The sequence below is a fragment of the Aegilops tauschii genome, chromosome 5, assembly GCF_002575655.3.
Source record: "Aegilops tauschii subsp. strangulata cultivar AL8/78 chromosome 5, Aet v6.0, whole genome shotgun sequence".
NCBI classification, from domain to species: domain Eukaryota; kingdom Viridiplantae; phylum Streptophyta; class Magnoliopsida; order Poales; family Poaceae; genus Aegilops; species Aegilops tauschii.
In genome coordinates, this window is record NC_053039.3 from 573,625,400 (window position 1) to 573,632,664 (window position 7,265).

Consider the following 7,265-nt stretch of genomic DNA (forward strand, 5'->3'; position numbering starts at 1 on the left):
GTTGCCCGTTCCAACACCGGTTTGCTGGGTGCATGGTCTAAACCCCACCTTGGGGTCACAGATCCTTTCATTGGTGAGACACTAGCGTTGAGAGATGGTGTCATCTTTGCCAAGCTTCGTGGTTTCTCACATGTGATAATGGAAACCAATTGCCTAGAGGTGGTGAACCTCTGAAATTCCCGCCACAATAGTCGATCTGTTGTGGCACCGGTACTAGTAGTAATTGGAGAGCTAGCTTCCTCTTTTGATTATTTTTGTATTCAACATGTAATGAGATCAGCCAATGTACCGGCCCATCTTTGTGCAAAGCGAGCTAGCACATTGACGGTCACCGAAAGTTGGACTGATGATAGACCACCTTTCCTGCTCACTAGCCTTTTGGCTGATGATGGTAGGAGTTCGTTTGTTGAATAAAGCTCTCGAGTTTGAATGCCAAAATGAAATGTATGCTCATACGAGGCCGAACAACATTTCGCCTGAAATAGTGTAAGTACAGGGCCAACCCAACTCCTAGTTAGTTTGTTTTCTTTTATGCTTAAAATAATTCATTTGTTGATCCTCAAAAAAATTCATTTTGTTATTTTCACCTTTTTACTTTATTTTTGAAAAAACTCAGAATACATATACATTCGAATATTTAAGTTACATAAAAAAAATCAAAAGTGCAAATTTCCAAATGTAATGCAGTTTAAACTATTGTAAGAGTAATGTTTTTGTAAAAAAATTGATAGCTTTGAAAAATAAAGTATGTGCGATTAAAAAAGTTCCTGTGTTGCAAACAAATTTATGTGGCATTTTTAGAAAACATTTATACATTGTAATTTTTTGTAATTCAAAAAAATCTACCATTGTAAAAATGTATGTTACATTAAGAAAAATTATCACCTGTTACAAAAAATATGTTCGTGACATATTCAAAAAATATTTGCAGAATGTAAATAATTGTTTGCATAATTTTAAAAATGGTTCATATCATTAAAAAAATTCAACGCGAGTTGAAAAATGTTTAACATGTATTTAAAAAAAATTCACAGCGTGTGTTTGAAAAAAAATGTCAATCATGCATTCAAAAGATGTTAAACATATACATGCAGGTTTTCATGTATAGAAAAGAAAATTAAATGTGTATGAAAAACAGTAGACATCAAAACATATACTTTAAAAAATGTTGATCATGTATTCAAAAAATGTTAAACATGTATAAAAAACACATGTATTAAAAAAAATTCACAGCGTATGTTTGAAAAAAATGTCAATCATGCATTCAAAAGATGTTAAACATATACATGCAGGTTTTGATGTATAGAAAAAAAATTGAATGTGTATGAAAAACAGTAGACATCAAAACATATATTTTAAAAAATGTTGATCATGTATTCAAAAAATGTTAAACATGTATAACCATAGGGTTATATTAACTCACATAATGTTGAACGAAATAATAATAATATCAGCTAAAGTAGCAAGCCGAACATGGCGCCCGATGTATAAAGAAGCCAAAGCTTTAGCGAGAGCATGGGCCTCTCCATTGTTCGTTCTCTCGTCTTTGATGGCCAACAGAAATCCGCCGGCAGTTAATCTATACTTACTATTAAACAAGCAAACATATTTAGAGGCGGACGAAAACTCTGTCAACAAAACGTTCCGTGCCCCGCGCCCCGCGTCCACCCATACATCGCTTCCCTTGCCTAAAAAGACATCCCTTCCAGAAGGAAAATACAATGCAAACGCGCAGGACAAGTTAATTGCATGATAGTACCACATTTCGGGCAGTGATGACGGATTGATACCACTTTTCGAAAATTTTACATGTCAGTACCAAGTTTGGGGCTAGCTGTTACAAAAAGATCTAAACCACATATAAACACGTATTGACGGTGTATCTGACAGACAGGACCCATCGGTCAGGTGCTGATGTGGCATGTTTTTTATAGAAAGCCCCTTACTTTATACGTAATCACATAAATGCCCATTTATTTTGCAGAAAAAAGGCTCCTGTGAGAGTTTTTCTTTCGTTATCAATTATCCACAACCGCATGGACTCGTTCGAATGTTTCGGTCGAATTCGACAAGTAAATAAAAGAAAAAGCAGTCATGATTCGACCCGGCGACCTGCCGAAAACAGGAGCAGGGTGCTAGCCACCACGCCCCAGCCTCTGTAGACAAAAACATGAGCCAATAGGCCTCTTATACAATGTCACGAACGCTGGGCCGGGCTGGCTGGGCCCAGCGAGGCCTGCAATTTCTTTTTTCGTTTTGCGTTTTACTGGGGCTCGTTGATTGCCAAGATTTCTTTTACTAAAAAAATGGCAATATTTCCTTTCGTTTCATTTCTCTTATGCTTTATTTTTGTTTCTGGTTTTGGCTTATTTTTTTTGTTTTACTTACTTTCTTTTTTCTTCACCTTTTTCATTCATTGACTTGGTTTTTCTCCTGGATTTTAAACAAACTTACTGAACATTTTTCAAGATAGGCTTCAGTATATGATCACATGTTTTCAAATACACATGAACATTTTTTTAATGTACGTTGAGCACGTTTTCTGCGTATAGTGAACATTTTTAATGCACGATGATCTTTTCTTTACAAGCGGTGAGTATTTTTTTAATATAATGAACATTTGGTAACATATGCTGAACATACTTTAAATGCAAATTGAACATTTCTGTAATATATGTTGTACGGTTTTCTTAAGATATGATGAAGATTTTACATAACCCGCGGTGAACATTTTGTAATTTATGGTCAACATTTCTTAATACAAAATGAGTTTTTGTCATAATGTGCATAAAAATGTGCAGCATGCATTAAAAACTTATTGTGTAAAATCATTCTTGTATTTCAAGAAATATGTAAAAAAATTGAATAAAAGTTGAACAGTTTTAATGCATTTCTAAAATTTGTTATGATTACACAATTTTTTCAATACATGTTTTCAATACAATACTAAAAAAATTTTGAGCAGGAAAAAAATGAGTTACTCAGCGCGCGCAGCCTTGCTGGGCCCAACCGCCGGCCTAGCACGTCCGGTACAATATAGAAAGGTTCTCGCCTGTACTCGACATGAACTGGTTGTGCTGTGGTGGCTAGCGCGCGACGCCCTATACAACAGGTCTCAGGTTCGAAACCTTTTGCCGCGCGGTAGTTTGTTTATTTTATTTATTTGTCGAATTGGACGCAAACATTCAAAAGAGACCATTCGGTTGTGGAAAATTGATAACAAAAAAAAACCTCACAGGAGCTTTTTTTCCGCAAAATAAATGGCCATTTATGTGATTACGTACAAAGTTAGGGGGTTTTTTGTAAAAAATGCCACGTCAGCTCCTGACCGATGGGCCCCGCCTGTCAGATACACCGTCAATACATGTTTATACGCGGTCTAGACCTTTTTGTAACGGCTAGCCCCAAACTTGGTACTGACATGTAAAAATTACGAAAAACCCTAAACCCTAAACTCGCGCAGGACCAATGGTTGGCGATGGAAGTTAGGGTTAGGGCGCGCTGCCGCACTGCCCCATACCTTCGTCCGCCATCCGTCCTGCTCCCCCTCCCACCATCGCTTTGCCACCACCCCCATTTTCCACCCGATGCGCCAGCATGACGCGCCTGGCAGGCCGGTCTTGCCTTGCCGTCCACCCACACAGAGTTAATTGCAGGGAACTACCACACTTCGGCACGTCGTAACGAATCAGTATCATTAGTCATTTTTTTTGCCATGCAGTACGAACTCTAAGCCTAAATGTTGCAAAACAGTCTGACAACCATATAAGCGCGTATTGACGGTGTATCTGACCGCTGGGACCCGTGCGTCAGGGCTGACGTGGCATGCTCTTTTACAAAAACAACCCTTACTTTTTATTTAATCACACATATATCCTCTGTTTATTAAAAAAGGTGTTGCCACAAAAAAATCTTTTTTCAAAAATAAAAGAACGCGCGGGTGCCGTAGGGATTCAAACCCGCGACGTGCGGCTCTACTGGGTAGCTCGCTGCCGCTGCGCTGTTACTCCTTTTGCGTCAAGAGGCAAGCGTAGATGTTTATATATTTTGGGCCATTCGTTTTTTTTACAAAGTAGAAAATCGCGCGCCCGTCCGACGGAAATCGATCCCGCGCCTAGTCGTTTGCAGTGCTTGCTTGCGCATCCTATGCGTCAACTAGTACGCGTATACGCCTTAAACTCCTAGCCGTTCCGATTTTTATACGACACTAAAAATATAATATATGACATTAAAAAAATGTTTGTCGTGTCGTATAATTGAAAATATGTTCATTGCACAATATATTAGAAAGTTCATCGTGTATATGTTGAACATTTTATAGTATACAATGTCTGAAGAATACCCAAGCTCTGAAGAATAAACCTGCTGGTCTCTGCTTTGTTTTTTGGGTTGACGTTCAAAAAAAATTAAAATTACTCTGAAAGGTAAATAAAGTGTTTGTGCATTTGAAGAAAAAAATGTTCAGAACATTTTTGGGAAATGTTGAACACGTATTTAAAAATTGTAAATGTATTTTCTAAAATGTGCGTCATGCAATATAAAATTTATTACGATTACACAATAATTTTTAGTACATGTTATCATTTTTTGGAGTAACTGTGCATTAAAAAATACAAAAAATATATGCAGTAACTGTAAGTTGGGCTTATAATTTGTTTAATTGTGTATTTCAAAAATATATTGATGATGCATAATAGTTGTCCATGCGTGTGGTCCTGAGTGAAGTCACATAAAATTTTCTTACACTTGATCTTTTAATCCACATAATTTTTTTTAAAAAGTTCATGCTTGGCAGTAAATAATACTAACCTTGGGCCGCTGTAAATAATACATTTGATCTTTTATACATGTTATCAAAATTGTGAGTAAAAGTGCATTTAGAAAAAATACAATCAATATATGCAATAACTGCGAGTTGGACATATAATTTGTTTACTTGTGTATTTGAAAACTACAATGAGGATCCGTAATGTGCTAGCTTCCTTGGGCCGCGGTTGGGCTGTCAAGCGGCCCACGCAACGCTGGCTCGTCTAGGTCTCGAGCGAGTAACTCGGGTCGAGCAGATCGAGAGGATACGTGGGCGAGGCACACAGGGGCGGCGGATCTTGAATCCAGCGGCGGTTCCTTCGGCCACCGGCAACCACGCCGCCGCGACGCCCTCAACCCTCGTCGCCCACACCGCCACCACATCACCCACCCGTGTGCCCCACCAGCGTCGCCGACCACCACCACCCCGGCCAGCTAGCGAAGAGGAGAGGAAAGGAAAGAGAAGGGAGAGGGGCCCGGAGCTCCGGCGAGCCAGCGACGGGGCTCCGTCGAGGGGAGGCCGGCGAGGTCGAGGCGACGGGGCTCCGGCGAGCCAGCGACGAGGCTCCGGCGAGGTCGCGGCTTTGAGCGATTAAATTTATAACAAAGGGGTTTTCTGCAAAAAAATATGCCAAGTTGGCTGTTGACATGCGGGCCCCGCTGGTCAGATACATCGTCAATACGTGTTTATACGTGGCTTAGTCTGTTTTGCAACACTTAGACTTAGAGTTGGCACTGAATGGCAAAAAAAATGACTAATGATACTGATTCGTGACAGCGTGCCGAAGTGTGGTAGTGGCTTGCAATTAACTCATCCACACATCTCCTCCCTCAGATTCTGGAGAGCTGCGGCGACAGCCACGGTGAACTGCCATGGGTGCGGCCAATCCGAGCTCCAGTTCGGGCAGGTCAACCGTGTCTCGACGGTGGCACGGGCCAGCCTGGTGGCGCCGGACGCTGCCAGTCTCGGCCGTCGCGCGATTGTGCGGATGATACTCAGCATGTCCCTGTAAGCGCCGGCTACTGCTGCTCCCCGTCCCTGTAAACTATTTTTTGTTCAGACCGAACTGCTCTTCAATTCTTGCTGGTTTGTGGTTTTCAGACCCCAACCAAGCACGGTTCATGCTAATGGAGAAGAACCTGTTGTTCCTGGAGGCATGGCAGGCATTCCACCACGCTACCACCATAAGTCCCATCCGTGACGAGCTGGTGAACCCGTGAGACATGACATGTCTGATTTCAGTTGTGCAAAGTCTGCTTGTACTGCTATCCGTCCTGCCCCTAGCATATAATTTGTCTGCTGCCTCAACGGCTCACACTTCTGCAAGTCATTACATGCCACCTATTAGTATTGTAGAAAGTACGAATTTGATAATTGGATCAAAATCAAATGCAGCTGTCATGCACCTCCTTTGTTTGAATCTGAAATTCTATTAGAAACATGATGGTGTCGTGTTTTTGCAGTTCTTATGCCGTCTAACAAATTTTCTTTTCCCACATTTTATTTCAGATGCTGCAACCTTGGTCTATCCTTCACTCGATTCTTGAAACTGTTTGCGTTTTCTGAAGTAAGTCTAGCACACGAGGTGCCCTCATGGGTGTAGATTTATCCATTCGCTATCCATTGGAAGATCACTTGCAGGACTCTCTATTTAAACGCAAAATTGATGTACTACTTTTTTTCTTAATTGTATTCAGTAAGGATTACTTTATCCCTACATTGTTGGCATAAAATTGATGCTCAGTCTTGTGGCAGACTTCCTGCATTAGGAGACACTTGCCCCAGATCCAATTCGTCGATGAAGTTAGAACAATTCCGTACAACAGTCTTAGGTAATTTATGTTCTAACCATGTTATTATTAATGCAAAACCAAATACGAATGCTTAATCTGAGCTATTTCTCACCCCATTTCCTCTAGGTCTCTGCCAATTATTGTTCGTCTTTTGAGGTGAATGCAGTTGTTGGTCATGCTTTAACCACGCGTCAATTGCAGGAGTGCGACAGCGCCATCCTGTTCCACAAACCATGTGAAGAATGATGGGTGGTGTAATCCCATGCTAGCTAGAGTGCTAAACAGATTCAATAAACTCTTTCTATCTCATCTTTTGGCCTGAAACACTAAGAACTAAACTGCCCCAGTAGTGAGCAATGATTAATAAAACGGAGTTCATTTGATCCATCTGATAAAAATAATTATTGCGGAATAAGAATGAAAAGTAACCACGTGGTGTTTCTGCAGTGGAATTTAGGTATACCCTCTCCTCTATTTATTAGACTTTTGTTAGATTGGTTCATCCTGGTCTGACGTGTTAATGGAGTTATTTCATTCCTCACATGACCCTTTTCAATTGGATTAGTTTTCCTTCTTTGGTTACTCTATATTCCCTACATATATCTTTATTATGTTCATCGAGACTTTAGAGTAAGACATTTATTTTGTTCATATTACCTTCAAGG